The following is an 18,949-nucleotide window of genomic DNA, read 5'->3' on the forward strand; positions in this document are numbered from 1 at the left end:
TTTAAATGAACAGACGTAAAAACGTTTTTCGTGACGATTATGAGAGAGAATTCAAAGGTTTCTAACGAAGCTTGAAGGGCGAGTGTTTCGCACATAGCAACATCTGCAATTGCGACATTAACCTGGAGGCCATAGGAAAGACCGCTATTTCAACTCACATTGATACCCGAAAACACAAAAAAGTGTGCCATGATGGTTAATTTGAGCCAGTCAATGAATAATTTTTCCACAAGCCGGTCAGCACCAACGACCACAGACTACAAGGCAGCTGCTGCTGAGGGTACCTCGTACCTGGGCATTCCATACTTTCAAACACCAGCAATCATTCCTCACCAACGATTGCACATCGCAATTGTTGAAAGCAACATTCCCCGATTCCAACATTGCAAATAAGTTACTGGAGTTTTTGCTCCAGACGCTCAAAAATGATTTTGTCTAAACTGGATGTACGGCCTTTTTCCATCTTGGTTGACGCCTCTAACGAGGTGAAGAAGTTTGGTTTATCACCCTAGAGGGGTGGGCTGACGAAGTGCTGTTTCGGTCCTCAGTAAAGGTAAACCTAGACCTGAGCTGTCGTGAGATCCGTGAAGCACTTTCTAATAACGAAGAGTTGCTGGAGCAGATCGTTTCTGGTGAAAAGTATGGAATGTGATATGCCACGGGTCGTATAAATACAAAATATGCACAAAAACGCTTTTTCATGCTAATCTAATTTTTCGACTGTCCTTATTTTTGGGTCCATGTCGATGGCAACCCTGTCTATATCAGTTGATTGCTCCAGTTGATACATTTGGCGACGTTTAAAACGTCAAGATGTGCTTTAGCATTATGGCAATAAGTGGGCCGAGTCGTCACTAGGTATCGTGTACAACTACTGTACATAGCTTTCAATACAATATCCATTGTAAAATAATATTTATTGAACTCGAAGACTTTTCGGGTGCCTCTTTTCAAGAGTTAACGGCACACTAAAGGGATTTAAACAGATTTAAAAGCAAAACCAAAAAGGCAAAGTATGACGTAACAATCAAAATCACAGACCATGAAATTAGCATCGTAACAATGGCAACAATAACAAACTATGAAGTATTCGGACATACGGTACTATAGTAGCAACGCAATTCATAAATAAACAGTTATACATGCACGAGACAACACGCACTAATGGAAAATTTGTACATTAATACTGTACTGTACTGTACTGTACTGTACATTAATATAGAGACACACTATCACTTCACTGAAATGTAGGTTTGGAATTAGCAATATGACGTCACGTGACGTCATGAGGTTCACGTTCGCGTTTACACAGAACCTTTCAAAAAGGTTAGCGTTCACACGAACCTGAACCTTTCAGAGGTTCACATCATCCCTAGTTGACAGGAAAATTTGAATTTTTTTTCCATAATAAATTAAAAGTTTAAATTGGCTCCGCGGCGGCTGATACATTGCTAGATTTGAACCAAATTTAGCGCACAGTGTTTTTTAGGGTAGCCTGACAATTTAACCAGTGAATCACTGGAATCTGAAAAAAAGCCTTATTGAAGAGCCCTGTTGTACATTGTTCGCTGAGCGAAAAGTAATAGCAGCGAACATAAAAGGACAAGTGGTAAGTCAAATACCGTAGGGTGTCCTTTTATATATAATCTTCTTTTATTTTTCATTCAGTATGCATCCCTTCTCTTTATATCACCTAGGATCATCGTAACGCAGTCTTCTGGTGTTTTGTGAAATGATGAAACTGTTATTAAAGTGATGTCACAACAGCATCAAAAACGACTTTCGATTCACGTTTCGATGCTATCACCCACACCTCTAACAACGCGGTCTCAAATGGTCCAGCTAAGGCGATACTATTACCGTTCTCTCATAATCGGAAAGACAATTAGACTCATTACAACGAGTACTTTAAATATTTTTTGTTCTTGTATTTTATTTTTGGGAGGGGGTGCTCATATTATAATCAAAATAGCTGGTGACACTGAGTCGTGCAAAGAAGAATTTCAAGTCGAATAAACGAGCCCCAAATATGTACTTGTACAGCCTATACGTTATGATGATTTACAAAATAATTGGGCCCCATTAGAGCTTGGGCTCTCAATTGGTGGGTTTGGGTGCGGAAGTTGAGGTCGTGACCCTGATAGACAAACTTGTACAGAAGAAACAGTTGTATCGTATCCATCACAGCAAATTGTGCGTTCTTGTTATTCATTCATCAAATTGGTGGTACACGATCGAAAAGTTTGAGGAACACTGCTGTAGTGAGTAAATTTGTCCGATTCTCGGAAGTAAGGCGTTACGAAGAGTCGGCGGTTTAACTGACCACTAGTTTTTACGGTGTCTTTACAAAAAAGCCCAGCAAAGGACCCAATACTGGTAGCGTGTTATGCGCAATAGCCCAAATGAAAGTCTCATTAGTAACTTTTTCATCGTTGTTAAGCAATAATCCACCCTTGACTTCCCATTCTCAGTGCGTGAATTAGGCATCACTTTATGTGCAGAGGAGTTACTATTTAGTCGACTGACGGATTATTGCTTATTAATCACCCTCTTAATTCAATGACTCTTCTTTAAAAGCTGGAAGTGGTCGATTTAAATCGATTTGTTGTTATTATAGTGGAACAGCCTTGAATGCAACGGAGTACAATCCGTATAAAATGGCTTCCTGGCCTACGGAGGATGAATCGACCAGAATGTACTACGCTAATATGACATTAGTGAGCACAACCAAGAATTATCAATTATTCCGAGAACGTTCAAGGATTTGTGAGGTTCAATTTCATAGTTGTAGATGTTTTATTTCCTTTAATGTTTCCCGGGCATGCTTGGCTGGCCAAGAAGGGACAATAGTCAGTATCCTCTACCAAATCGAAATATATATATTTTTCAATTAGTTTATGCTTCATAACATCTTAGTCAACTATTTTCAGGCGATATTTTTGCCCTCAAATGGGGAAGATGGTTACAAAAGCTTATTGCATGGATTTTAAAATGCTGAGATCTAGACTGGTATATATTCGGAGTTGAGGCGCAAGCAAACGTAATGAACGTCAATGACGTTGCAATCAGTTGATTTCCATCGTTGATTTCTATAGATCAACAGTTTTCCGCCTAACGTTCCCACCCTAAATGATTGCGTGGATAGAAAATATAATGTCTATATTGGACTGCAAAAATAGCGGTGCGGCTTCAAATCTTGGAAAGAAAGATGAACGATCCATAGAAACTGCCTATATAAGGATGGGAAAATCAACTCACAGTTGAATCGAATCAGATAAATAAAATTTGGCTGAAATCGAATCAACACAATGATATTTCATAGATTGAACTTTGAAGCGGGACATTAGTCAATAGAAACGAAATACGTTGAATAACTAGCGTCACATAAAGTGACGGAATCCAGCAGCGGAATTATAGTTTCTTTCAAGGCATGTAGATAGCTGAAATTTGAGAATTCGTCTAATTGACAGGCCATGAATACTTTCCCATTCCCAGGACAATATTTATCAGAGGGTTGAGATCAACCGGATGAGCATCTGTGACATCGACACCCTCACGTTCATCATTTATGCTCGATATTCAGGGCATCGCAGCAATAGCATTTTAGGATGAATGAACATGTCTGAATGAGCGCAATGAGTGCTAACACAATGAAGTGATCTTGCGATGCCCTCCAGCTAGTCACTTACCAGTTATAGCTGCCATTTGGAGCTGCCAATTAAAACTGCTTGACAATTATATGGTTATTCCTGTTGATTCGATTCAACATCACTGATTCGATTCACATGGCATGGCAAATGGTTCGATGCAATTCCAATCAGTGCCCACTACCCATCCCTTATAGCTGTCTCACAAAAATAAGGTATTGATGAATTGGGTCAAAATGGACCATTTTACATTTCAGGGGGACAACGAGCGAGGAATTACAGGGGAAATAGCAGAATTACATGGTCACGTTCGAGCCGAGCATAAATACATTTCGCGCGATAGTATTTTCCACAACTTCACTCCGTCGCACTGCAAATCGGTTCGACAAGACTTCGGCGCCTTTTCGGATGACAGTGCATTTGGTGAGCACAGTTGCTTTGGATTAACGCAGGCCTTATGTGCTCACAGAGTCATCTATTATAATTTACAGAGGGAAATTTTCACGAAACCTTTGTCAACGAACGCGTTAAAAAGGATAATCACAACAGAAGTTCGTATGTAGTTTGATATCAGCCCATATAGTTTATTCTATTGACATGTACCTATACTATATATCTAACCCAGGAGTTCTCAACCTTCTTTTGGCCTTGGCTCATTTTTGGGATTGAAAATGTTCTGTGGCCCATCTCTTATCCTAGATTCATAGTCTTGTTCCATGTGTGGTAATCGCCGCCGCCGATATGCCTATTTCTCTAAAATATTCACATTTTCTCTTACTAATTACATTTAAATACATGCCTTAAGGGACATGAAATCGCGCCAAACGTGACGAAAGTTTTCAAGTTCAATAAATCCACGCAAACAAACAATCAACAAAATGATTTTGAGATCCTTCGAGCTCCCCCCGATTGGTGGTTCGGGGTGCGACAGTTACGTTTCGCGAAGATGGTATAAAACTCTTGTTTACGTCCGCTGTTCCACTCACGTCGTGAAACCCAATGATCCAATCTCTGTATCCACTGTGGGGGTAACGAAAATAGGCCTGCTAAGCTCACACCTCTGCTATGGTAATTGTTTGATATTGAAAACACCGTTAGACGTACTCTGTAACATATGGGCAACTTTTACGTGCGAAGTTCTGTTGCAATTTTCCCGGCTGAAGTTAGAACTTAACAGAACCCATGTTTGAACTTAACTCAACTCAAGTCAACATGCGTGCATGTATGACTAAATCCACGAACTGTCGAGACGACGAGCGGTACTTTCGTCAAGGTAGGTTAAGTTCGAACTTGTGACATATCCTCGCAAAGGCCCAGATTTTACAGAGAACGTTGAACAATGTTTTCAATAACAGTCAATTAGGTAAAGTTGATAGGGCAATTTGTTGAAAACCTTATTTTAAACTAGCAATTCGGCATGTTTCATGGCTACAGTAATTTTTTGAAACAATGTCTCGCCTAAGGTCTTGTTGAAAGTATACGCAACTAACCGGAAATGCGAAAAAAGAATATTTGGACCTTTTTGAGCGTACTAAGAGGACCATTCACTTCTCCTAAGAAAAGACAGCAAATCACCCGAAAAGAGTATATATCGAATGCCTAGACCTGGTCATCATTATTGCATGGCAGGCAATAATGCGCCAATTCTGGTCGAATTGTTACTGCTGTGTTGGCATGTCGTATGTAGGGCTGGGCAAAATCAAGTAGGCCTACCTGAGTGATTCGATTCGGAATCACGTAGAGAGAGAGAGAGAGATATGGTATTCTTTTTCGCCTGCACCATCGAGATGCTTTGACGACGGAGATGCGATACGGCCTATATAGTAAGGTCATCTAGTCTGCACCCCGGTTTTTTCTCCTCCATGCTATCCGTGATTGCTGAGCGCCTAGCAGGATAGCCGCGGATACCAGTTTTCGAGTCTTTGGTCTGACCCGGCCGGGGATCGAACCCACGACCTACCGATCGAGAAGCCGGACGCACAACCATTACACTATCTCGCTCGGCAAAATTTGCTACGAGTCGCGTAATCGAGTATCCCCTATTATGACGCCATAACAGAATGTGATAAGTTCCTGATGTATTTTCCCTAATTGAAACCTAGTCACGTAATCCATTTTATCCTGTAATATACATAATGAGTAGCCACTTTTCCAGAACAACTTCAAGATGAGATGCTAGATAAAAATGAATAGGCTGGACGTGATATGCTCATTAAAAATATGTTTCTTCATTTTGGTGTCATAAATGTGGATGTCGTGATCACATCAAACGTGTCGTCGGAAGCGTTACACATTAATATTAGCCTTCATCTATCTTTGTGGAAATGGATTTCTTCAAGAATTACAGCTGTAAAATTAGCTTTGAAATATTAAATTAAATTTCTACATAAATAGTAAGATGTTATTTTCAAAAAAAAGTTGTTTTATTGCTGTTCATCACAAGCCTACAGTTCATACATGCACAAGACAGATGGCGGTTGCACCATAATTGAGCTAAATTTGAACTTAAACTTGAGGGGGTCCGCGAGGGCCCGTGACGATCAAAAAGGGGTCTGCGAAGCCAAAAAGGTCGAGAACCACTGAGCTAGAGTATTGTATTAGATGTGTAAGTGAGATGTCATATGTGGTAAATTTCTATTTCTGTGACCAAGCGAAAATTTTGGATTCCCCGAAGGCTTGCAGATTAACGTCATGGGTTCCCAGGTTATTAACTCACAGAAGTGAGTTGAACCTGACTTGAACTCGATAATCAACAGACTTGAACTCAGACTCGAGTCTCAACCACATGACTCTGACTCCACGCGTTGCTCCCTGACTTGGACTCGAGCTTGACTCCGTGGCGAATTGAAAATGACTCGACTTGACTCGAATCAAAACTGTAAAAGTCAAATTGACTTGTGACTCGGAACCTTATGGCTTGGTTACAGCCCTGTTCAGTGCCTCAACCGTCGCATATATTCAAGTGTGGTGCAATATAGGCGTACTGCACTAATAATAATGTGACTTATCCAATGATCTTTTTCCTAGGCCACTGGTTCCCAACCGAGTCAACATCTGCGCGGTCGTGAAACAAACATGCTAAATTTAGCGCAATCTTGTCACAACGACCCATGTTTTCTTTTGCTTTCTTCAATTTCCAGGCAACGGTACATCGAGTGTTAACTATTAATTGAGAGGGAAGTGGCTAGTAGCATCTTATCAAAGTGTAATACGGCCCGGATTCAAAATATATTAGTAGTCTCTCTCCTAGATCTTTGAAGCCGCAGGGTTGCATTATTTCGTCAACAGATGCTTGCACGGGAAAATTACCTTTTTAGTCACCGGACTGCTCTTTCGTAGGGAGGTTATCGGCTCAAATATCGGCCTATGTGGTTCACAAGGTAAAATAGGTTGGGGACCACTGGTTTAGGCTTTATTGTGGGTAAAAGTTAGAATATATGTCGAATAATCAAATTAACCTAATTAGCTATTGAAATTTTGTACACAGTTGAGAGAAGGCGAAGATACAACATTAACGATCGGATCAAGGAACTCGGGAATCTAGTGCCACACCGCAAAGACGCGTATGATAAATTTTCACTTTCAACGATGAAATTAGAAAATTTTGGCAAATTTGGGTCGCAGTAGTAAAAACGCAAACTGGCTATTGGGTGGGACGGAGTTTCTTAAAATGCCCTAAATCCGACTCCCGCTCCAACTACCTAAAACTGAACCAAAATGTTCCGCTTTTAACAAGTTTATCACGGAGGCGAACCTTTTCAAGCTCTCTTTCTGCGAGCACATTAATTTATCCAAAGTAAAAGAGTCACCTGGTAATAATGATATTTGACAATTTAATATTTGCATTCTTTGTCCGTGGAGTCGGAGTCGGAGTAGGATTCAGAGTTCTGCGAACAAAATATTAGTAGTAGTTTGAGTTGGAGTCGGTGGTAAAATGAACAGATTCCACCGTCGTCGCTATTAACGTAACCTAGTAGGCCTACCGTGTAAGTTAATGTATATAGTTATAGTGTCGGGAAATTTATTGGTGTTAAATTGTCTTACTCCTGGGCAGGGAAATGCGCTGGAACAAAGGGTCTATATTGAAAGCCTCTGTTGATCACATGCGAGAGTTGCAGCAAAAGGTATCGAGATGCCGAGAAATCGAAAGACGGGACAAGGAAACTCGGGATATTAATCGAAAGCTCGCTTGGAAAGCTGAGGTACGCAAGCCTGTAATCCTGGAATTTGTCATTCACCTTATTTAACTTTAGTCTACTCTACTTGAGCTGATTCGTGATTGTGTCGACTCTAGAGGCTGGAAAATCTGTTGATATCGAACGGAATAGAAATTCCACCGATGGACGAAGATACGCCTTCATATCCACCCGATAAATCACACGATCCAAAAACTTTTCGTCCGATTGGCGATTTGGAAGAATTGTTATATGAAGGTAGTAAAGAAGGCGGGAACTTACAATCGTCTATGTATCGAATGAATAGCCTATGCATCCTGTATGATCACAATCGGTAAAAACGAAATTTACGTTCTTATAATTCGGTTCCAAGTACCAAAATGCCATGATATAGCAATCGACAAGATAAACAGATAACAGATTCACCAGCTCAGCTGTGTTGACGCCCGCAGAGAAAAAATGTGCGGTCTATGAAGAAGGGCGAAGTTTGAATAATAATGCTGCCTGGAAAATCGATTTCAAATTTAGCTTACAGGCTGGTGCTTTTGAGCAAGGAAAGAGAGGGCTAAGAGGGAAATCACTAATATATTCCATTGCTAAATCTACACATGAATATTGTGACAAAATTCATTGAATGATCTGAAAATTACTTTCGCACTTGGCGGAATACGCCTTCCCATACAATTGTCGTATGATTTCAATATCAAATTTTATTACCTAGTCAACATCGTTTCTAATTCCTAATGAGACGGTGAGCCTCTAAGTCTAAGTCAATGTGCGACCAGCGGTTTCCGTCGTTGTGTGTATCTGCCCGCTTTTCAAAAAGGTAGCACACCATTGATCTGCACTAAACTTTTAGGTGATGAGCCGCTTCTCCAAGTAATCTAACGGACATCTAAACTATGTTTGTCACAGAACCAATATTTTTAGTGAATATTATTCCTATTTGACATATTGAGCATATGTCATTAGCGATTCAAAAGAAAGCCAATAATTTGACAAGGTACTACTTCGCAATCTAGGATAAATAATATATGTTTTCAACCAGGGGGTCGCGACTCGCGGGGACTCGTTTACATACCAGAATAGGTCGTGACTAGGTTTTGTAGTGGGATGTGTACAAAATTTAGAAATGGGTCACGGAATATTTCCATATCGGGAATTTACCATAAAAACATTTGTACGATATTTATGATTTATGCGCTTGAAATGCTACGGTCATTTGCAGAAAGTTGATAGTCACGTAATGGGGGAGGAAAACAAATATATATTCCAGACATCGTGACATTATTTTTCTCACAAAATCTCAGTTCCGTCATGATATCTCAACATAGTCTTCAAGTTCAAGTTCACGTTTATTCATAAAATTTCATCAATTCAAGACATCACAAGACTGCAATACAATGAATGATAGGAAGATGCCGAAACGACTAGGAGTATAGTCTTAACATCATACACCCACCTGGGCCTAGGCGATGTAAAGAGGAGGCATGCACAGTGCACACTGAATGAAAGCAAAAGAAGATAATATAAAGTGACAAGCAATAAAATCAGGTAGCAAGTGACGGAAGGCGAGATCGATATGTCAGGTCGTGGTCCGGCTGACTAGTATTCATTCAGCGAAAATTGCTTTAGCAACCTGCCATTTTTCGCCGAAAATCAACAACCAAAACTTTTCAATCCTCAACAACACATCCTGTTGAGTGTTACATAGTCCTGATTCGTTCATAAGATTTGAACCATGGCTATTCCTAAACGAGAATCGTTGATATCACACTATTTGTTTGTTTTGTAGAAAATGCTGCCGCATCTTCGACGGTGCGGATAACGATGGTTTCCGGTATCAACTCTCCATTTGACGAGGTCCGTTTACTGCTCTGCGCTGGACATGGTTTGACAGTTTTAGTTTATCTATCCAGTGTTTTATTTACAGAAACACATGCTCTGCAGTGCGAAGACGAGTGGCTCAAACTCGTACAAATTATTTCAGCCACAGCAACGTGGATACACAAACTTGGGCGTCGACGCATCACAAGCGGTAAACCCCATTTCTCAACCCGTTGTGAACATTCAACGGGTTCGAGGGGCATAGTATTTAGGATTGGGCTAATTATAGACAACGTTAAGTTTGAATTTAGCTTGGTCTCAAGCAGTCCGCCTGTCATGGTTTTTGTAATCGGGAGGTCCTCTTGGCATCAGGAACTAATAACTTAAGTGGCGAAGTCTGCTGCGTCAACGATAACCAGGCCATGTTATTTTAGGCATTTCGAGAACCAAGTGCCAAAGCTGCCAAAAATAAGGCTGTTTGAAAATATAGATTTTGTGAAATTCCTATATTGAGGTCCATGAACCCTTCGGAAGGCAGCTTTCTACCGTCCAAGCGATCTATGTAATGAGAATGAAAATCTTAGGGTCGAGACCAAAAAGCTGAGTACTGAAATCTGGATTTACGATATACTGCGGATTGACCAAGTCAATAGGTATAGTGAATGATATCCAGCAATTAGGGATGTCAATGACTAGGCATGTTCCTGTTGTCGTCGCTCGTGCATTCTGTTGCCTCATGCAGCCCACGCGCGACCCTTGCTGCATTTAGGTCAATGGATATATATAACTTCATTTAATTTCAACTTGTTAATGGAAATGTCAGCATATGGTGCAATCACTGATAGACTGTGTCCCATTGGACAATAGCAGAGGTGGTCAATAACGAAGAGCTTCTACTTTTTCGAAGTACTCAAGTAGTTTTCCTCTAGATCTGGTACTTACTCAAGTAATTAGAATTTTCACTACTTCTACTTCGTAATATTTCGTGATTTACTAACTTACTTTTCGCTATTTTCAGTTAGTCAAGTGTAGCCATCCAATTAGAAAGAGAATCTGGGGAATTCTCGGGCTGTTTTCGCCGAGTTCTTACTTTCAGTTTTAAGAAAATTCAAGTCAAACCCAGAATTTCCGTCGCGATCCACACAAAGTAGATAAGGAGTGAACAATATGTTTTCACGAAAGTGAATATTATTTAGGTAGCAGGTTGCGTGGTTCCCTTCTCACCGCATTGTCGACCATGTGACATATTTCATCATATATGGCCTATCATAACGTTTGAAACTACCGTTTCGCAATCGAGCATTTACCCTCTAGCAGCCCATAGCGGATCCAAATCTGGAAAAGTGGGTTCTGACTTTTTTTAGCGTTAAACCTGTTTTAGCAGACCACCGTTAAAATTGTCTCGACAAAAGGCATCAAATGCATTTTCTGCTTTTTTGAAGAAGTATTGGTATTTCTCGTTCAACAGGCCCTGGCATTTTCCAAAACGGGATGTTGAATATTGAAGCCATTCGTGATTTCTAACCATTGGTTAGCGAGTGAAGGGCTGTGATTCAAACGTGTCCGCAACGATTTTGAATTGTTATCATGAGTGGTATTGTGATATGTCCCAATGCAGGTAATTACTAGGGATGGTGCGAACCCCTGAAAGGTTCAGATTCGTGTGAACGCGAACCTTTTTGAAAGGTTCTGTGTGAACGCGAACGTGAACCTTATGACGTCACGTGAAGTCACATTGCTAATTCTAATCCTACATGTCGGTGAAGTGATATATTAAAGTACACATATATACCTAGCGACGACCCAGGTCACACTATGCCACAATACTGAAGTACATGCTGACTCCTTAAAAGTCACAAAATGTATGAACTAGAGCAATCAAATGCTATAATAATCCCATAAAATCAATATCTTCCGTCCCTTTTCCAACAATCTCGACGAGGACTTGCCAGGGAATGTAAGCTTTTACGCCTTAGGGCTCGAGGCTAGACAGGACAATGTATTCGCCGTCTGACTATTGCGACATTGATATTGAGCAGATGGATCCCGAGCGCCTGCTTGATTTTAACATTAGACAGCGACGTATTTTTTATATCAATTTCAATGATTGATTGAATAATTATCATTCGCTGTCTACCTACATGTATTGTATTATGTTTTTGATGTTGTATCATTGCGGGTCAAACTCACAGCAGGGAGTCACTGAATATTCACAACCGGAAAGCTGAATATTTCGAGCAAAGCTTTGTAACACAGCAAATGAATATTTTGGGTTTGGCAAGGTGTAGGCTATGCTCGTTTAATGTTGATTTTTTATGCTGCCAGCGCCTTGCATAGAGTGGTCTGAAGTTGAAATGCAAAGAATTTGAACCATAACTGTAATAATGACGTGATAAACTGTAATACATGAAAAAGTTCACAGTGCGGAACCTTCCAAGGTTCGATTTCTGAGGTTCACACACAGAACGCGAACATGTACCTCACGTTCACACCATCCCTAGTAATTATGCACCGCATAATGAATCGACAATTCGGATTAGATTGCAGAAGCAGTCGGTCGGTTTTGTATTTGGCAGTGTTGGGATCAAGTCACTACCTTCGAGTCACGAGTCATCTCGAGTCATTGCACATTTTGACTCGAGTCAAGTCAAGTCAATCGATTTTCAAAGGTGACTCGAGTCAAGTCAAGTCACTCGTTTTTTGGAGGTGACTCGAGTCAAGTCGAGTCAAGTCAAGTCAAGTCACGAGTCAAGTCACGATTCGAGTCAAATTGAATTTTCGAAGTATATGTGATGACCCAACTGTGTGACTGTGTGCTAACTGTGTGAAGGATAGATTAATTGGCCATTTATCTTGAATCAAATGACGATTATGAAGTTAAATATTCACTCAAAAAGGTGTTTTATCGCTCACGCACACGTAGAACTGATAATAAAATACGTGAGAAACGTGAACTACATGCTACAGTCTGATTTTATCAGCCAATATAAAGGATCGAATACGAAGCCTCGAGAAGTTGAACAAATTGATATGGTACAATAGGCACTACCGACTTACACCTCTGTGAGAATATAAAGGCATAAACTATATTCGTTCGATTTAAATCATACAAGAGTGTTGGTAAAGGTGACCACTGCGCAATGTGAGCACTAAGCGGCCTAAGAAAGAGAGATACGATGCGATTAGATAAATCTACTGCTACTACGACAATGTAGGTGTGATGGTTTCGTAAGCGGTCCATTTATCTGTGATGTAACAATGGATGATCAGTGAAACTTATAATGATTGAAGACTGGTTGCTCTCGCAAGTGACACCGGCGTATCGCTGACAACCAAAACATACATAATATAGGGTGATTTAATCGACACCGTTTACTTAATGACTTGAAATTGACTCGTGAATTTTGCTCCGAGTCACGAGTCAATCCGCATTTCTGAGGCGTCGAGTCAAGTCAAGTCAAGTCATTTTTGCAAAGTGACTCGAGTCAAGTCAAGTCATACGAAAAAGGTGACTCGAGTCTGACTCGAGTCAAGTCATGACTCGAGTCATCCCAACACTGGTATTTGGTGAATTAACCCTGCAACACCGTTGTCAATTCGGTTTTTAATCTAGCTGTTTGATGATACAAAGTGGATACTGCACGTTTTCTGACTTCGTTTGATATGAGAGAGTAAATTATGCAGTGTTTTACATCGCTGATTCGAGTATATATACAAATACGAATTCCTGGTGATGAAGGAATGCCAAAAATAAAACATAAAAAATGCCAAACATAAGCTATTTTTGGTATTTTTGGCATTTTTATATGCCAAAAATAACACGGCCTGACGATAACATATGAAAAACTGATACAACCGCCATTTATACACCTTAAATGTACAATATCTTATTTAATAAGGAAATTAAACCGACGATTCTGCTTGACATTTGAACTTGAAGTTGGTGTGATACGCGGTTCGATTATCAGCAGTAGGCTATAACGTTCTTAAGCGTCCGAGGCTAATCTGATGGGCTCATGTGTCACTCGTTCTTGAATGAATAAAGCCTGCAATGAAAAGACAGCCGGATAAACATCTATCTCGAACGCTGTTACATCGGGCATTAGGCCCAGGTGGTCGTTTCAGTATCCTCCTATCTATTACACCACATTGGACAGTGTGTGGATTTTTGTGAGAATGAAAATATACAATCCAACGATTATTAATATTACATATGCTAGGTCTACTGCACGGTAGGCTATAGCTTATCTGTTGCTAAGCCAGGGTGCAAATGGACTCTAAAACTTGCTCGGAGACTCATAATGTAATGATAGTTAATGATAGTAGGCCCTAACCTAAAATCCGTAGGTGACGACTTCTACAAAAGAATCCTATGCGTGTCTGTAGTAGGCATTCATTAACATATGTCATGACGCCTAATATGTCCGGGAAAGAATCTCTAAAAAAGTGTAATATTCGCCTGTTTTTCACACTCAGGTACACCAATATTCCCCGCAGAATTCATTTTCTTCTCCTCCGTACGAATTACAACACTGCCTAGCCGCAGCCGACGAATCATGCAAAGATTCAAGGTCGTCCGATCTTGATATATCCGAAAGCATTTCTGCCGACAGTGACCTGAGTCTTAGCAGCATAATTGACGAGACTGAAGTAAGTGCTGTCATTTTTTTAGTTTAATCAGCAATTTCCTAAACTAAGCGTCCCTGAGACTAGTATCATCTGATTTTCGGTCATCACCGTCACAATAAAGCAACGATGCATATGCCTACTAGAATAGCCTATCTGCTACAGGCCTATATAAAGAACAGTTTAGTAATTATTTTTATTCAGAATCAATGCGCTGTTGCTTCTCTAGAACATTATTTCATAGTACTGCCCCCACACTTGGACTATAGACAAAATAGCTCCCAAAAACTTCTTGTATTTCAGGATATAGATTTGCAAGGTATGATCTTGGAAAGCGACGAAGCTGTTCACCAGAATATCGAAGATTTGTAGCAAAATATTAATTATTGACGATATCAAGATTCTTCTTCTTCTTCAAGATCCTAGGACTGTAAATAGCATATCTTTTTGCATACCCCACGTGAAAAAGCCCTCCCTGATGTGAATTTGTTCGGAATAAACTTTCAAATATACTTTCCCAATTACAAAGGTTGATCGAGAGCTTCGACACATAACATCCTTTCCCAACAACGAAAGATCAGATGATATAATTTTCTCGCCAAATATAAGAATCCTTGTTGAGTGACTACTCAAGTAAAAGCGAAAGTGCAGCAACGAAGCACTTCTACTTCTCTACGTAACCAAGTGGCGGTGTTATATAGACTACTTTCACACTCATCACTACTTCTGCAGATTTTTTAATCTCTCTTTACTCACTTTTTACATTCTATATTTTATGAAAGTATATATCGTTTAGAATGTTTAGGTCAGGGATCGCCAACACGCGGCCCGCGATTTAATTTCAGAAAAACGCCAAGTAAAGCATTTTCAAATGCTGAAATAGATTTCAGTTTCAAAACATTGTTGTTGCTGCTTCTAAATAAGCTATGCTCAACTTTTTGTCACTAGCTAAAACGGTTACGGGGATGGCAACAGCATTGTATAGCCCAGACACTGCCAACGCAAAGAAGCTTAGAAAATGGCTAAAGACAACCCCACAAGATAAAGCTTTACGAGCAGACAGTCCTTCAACTAGTATACCGTGTCTCGCTATCTCCAATATCGATTAGTCGCTGAATAGCATTGTCGGGTATCGTGCGCAGCTCATAATTCAAAATTAAATGAAATTGATGATCATGAGATTTTTTGTTATATCTGTTTCTTTGATAAAATGTTACGTCTTTTGTGACTATTTCCATCACCCATGTGAGAGAGCAGAGCGTTGTACTGATGCTAAACAAGTGATTGCTACAGTGTGGCCTATTTTGTCTCGATGTTGCATTCTTGCGGTCCATCGCCTCTACGTATTTTGAAAAGTGGGCGCGACCCGTTTCGAGATAGTGGCCCCTGGGACCTGGTTTAGAGGGATTTACAACACTCTTGTGAGCAAAACTGACATAACAACCAGAAGTCTGCAAGTAGGCCTACAGCGCATATTCCAACTAGTTACTTTACTTCAGATTTCATGCTTCTTTACTAGAAATAGAATGTTACATAATTGCGTCTACTTCAGTAGCATCAACGACTACATTAACCAGTTCTTTTATAAGTGAATCGCCGGAGACAAACAACGTAGAATGTAATTGTATTTTCTTCAAAATATTCGGGATTTTAAGGCACATCCTCAAACGAACAATGACGAATGACTTTATATCACGAGGAATAGAGACAATATATTATGTAAACTGTCATGCGTAGGATTTATCGGATCAGGATATTAGCAATTTTTATCAGAACAATACACCATAAAATTGCGCTACAATGAAAAGATAGGGAGGTGACAAAACGACTTGGAGTAGTCTTTGGAATCAGACACATACCTTGGCCTAGCCCTAGGGCCTAAGGCGATGTAAAGAGGAGGCATGCTGCACGCTGAATGTAAAGTAAAAGAAGGAATGGTGTGAACCTATGAAAGGTTCAGGTTCGTGTGAACGCGAACCTTTCTGAAAGGTTATGTGTGAACGTGAACCTCATGACGTCAGGTGACGTCATATTGCTAATTCCAACCCTACATTTTAGTGAAGTGATAGCTTCTTGAAGGTACAGAACTTCAATATACAATTAAATAGTATATTCATATTTAAATGAGCCCGAATATTTTCGGCTGACACTCGTCAGCGGTAATCGTCAGCAACTAGCAGAAAATTGGAAAGAACATTGTTCATCAACAATCGTATCACAAAATATGAGGTCACCAGCAGGGCCGTAACAGCACTTCGTCGCCCCCCCCCCCCAAAACGTTGGTCTTGACCCCCCCCCCCCCACAGGGTGATTACCCAAACTTATGGGGGGCTTCGCCCCCCAGACCCCCCTCATGCTATCCGTTGTTACGACCGCTACTTATCATCTAAATTGGGTATCCGTTTAGTGAGCCAGCTTTTCTCGCCTGAAATTTCTATAATTCATTACTGAATCGGTCAATATGATCGAGAACTGCATATATTTTACTATCAATTTTTATCTCTTCTCTGCTCACGTAATCTGATTTACCGGTGGAGTTGAGTGAGCTGTGTTAGAAATGGTAGGACCCCTCAATAATAATTAAACATCTCCGGGTGTATACTCGTTGGCAGGAACGAAACAGCAGAGGTGGTCAGTAAGAAGTACTTCTACTTTTTCGAAATACTCAAGTAGTTTTCCTCTACTTCTGGTACTTACTCAAGTAGATCTCAATTCCACTACTTCTACTTCTACTTCATAATATCTACTTACTTACTTTTCGCTATTTTCAGTTTGTCAAGTAGAAGTAGTTTAATCCTCCAATCAGGAAGATAGCCTGAGAAATTTCGGGGCTGTTTTCACGGAGTATCAACATTTAATTTTCATAAAAGTTGAATAAAGCCCAGAATTTTCACAGAGTATCATATTCATAAAAGTCGAGTTAAGCCTAGAATTTTGGTCGCGCATCGCGCGCAGTGAATGCGGAGTATACTGTATGATTTCACGAAAGTATCGGTGACTAAAGTTTAGGTAGCGGGTTGGCGTGGTTCCGTTCACACCGCATTGCCACCCTTCGCCATATCAAATATTTCATCACAGTATATATGGCTTATCATAATGTTTGAAACTGATGTTTCGCAATCTAGCATTTACTTATTATATCGTAATCCATGACGTGTCCTAATCGGAAAAAGTGGACTCTGACTTTTCTTTAGTTTTAGAGCTGTTTTAGCATACCAACCTTCGAAACTTTCTGGACGAAAAACATTAAATACATGTGCCGTTTTTAGATTTATATTTCACTTTCAATTACCAGTACCATACATTTGATTTCTAATTAATATCAGTTCTTTTGTCTGGATAACGTACATGTTGAAGTATGAAAGCAAGTGTAATGCCTTCAATTTCCAGAAATAAAGCTACACAATATAGCATTTTTACGGTCCACCATATTTTTTATCAACGTTTACTAATAGCACAATGTGTTTACACCGTATCCATCACACCATCTCCGTATTGCTCTTCGACCAAACTACAGACCTTATAATATGGGGGAGTGCGCAATACCATGATATTTTCTAAAACGTGCCGTTTGAGTAAACAGAGGATTAATATCGCATTTCCATATCAATACTATCATTTTCATCCCATGATGAGAACGAATGCTTATTCTTATGCTATCGAAAATTGGATACCTGCTGGTATGCATCAATATGAATCAAGCTCGTCACCTTTCGCCTAGATCAATTTCCACCAATCCATGTGAACGAATCGTATTCACAACTACTTACTTACTTGAGTACTTTTAAAGTCAGTCAATTCTACTTCTACTTCAAGTAGTTTTAGGTTGCTCATGGAAGAAGTACTTCTACTTGTACGTGAGTAGATTTTTTTCGTCGCTACTTCTACCTCTACTTGAGTAGCTTTCTTAACTACTTTGACCACCTCTGCGAAACAGCACTTCGTCCCGCCAAAAAAACTTGAGTCTTGGGCCCCCATTGGGTGATAAAACAACCCCCAACACGTTGTTCGCTTTTCCACGAAATTATGGTGGTACTGCTTAGCCTAGTGAGCCAGCGCGAAGCGCGAAAATTTATAATAAAATCGGTCAATAAGATAGGAAATTGCATACATTTATTGCAATCAATTTCTTGTCCTCTCTGCTCACGTAATCAGATTTACCGGTAGAGCTGAGTGAGGCGTCTTTGTAACTGTACAGCCCGTAAATAATAATTAAACATCTTCGGGCGGGCGGACTCGTTGGTATGACTTCGTTACGTGATGTTATTTAGCGACCTCCTTTCTGCTATATCAAAAAAATATAGAATCGCCCAAACGTACTAAACTAAAAGATCACACGATTCCAAATTGGTATTTTTAGCCACAACCACAGTGGCACTTATATTCGTACACTGCATTACTTTGTTGAAGTGGAGGAAACACGTCTTGGCGCGTTGAAGGGAGCAGTAATCGTAACAGTAACAGCTTCCTTCAGCACGCAAAGACGTGCTTCCTGCACTTCAACAAAGTAATGTAGTTCACGAATATAAGTGCCACTGTGATTGTGGCTACGTGTGAGGAACGTCAAAGCGTTTGCAGGAACGCATAAACAAGCATGTCCCCAGATTTATCACAACACGTGCATCATGCTCGGTGAAAAGCTCACCCTTAGCTCATCCACTCAAGCTTGATGCT

The sequence above is a fragment of the Botryllus schlosseri genome, chromosome 6 (genome assembly GCF_051294905.1).
Source record: "Botryllus schlosseri isolate E-star chromosome 6, Bs_hap1, whole genome shotgun sequence".
In the NCBI taxonomy this organism is placed as follows: Eukaryota; Metazoa; Chordata; class Ascidiacea; order Stolidobranchia; family Styelidae; genus Botryllus; species Botryllus schlosseri.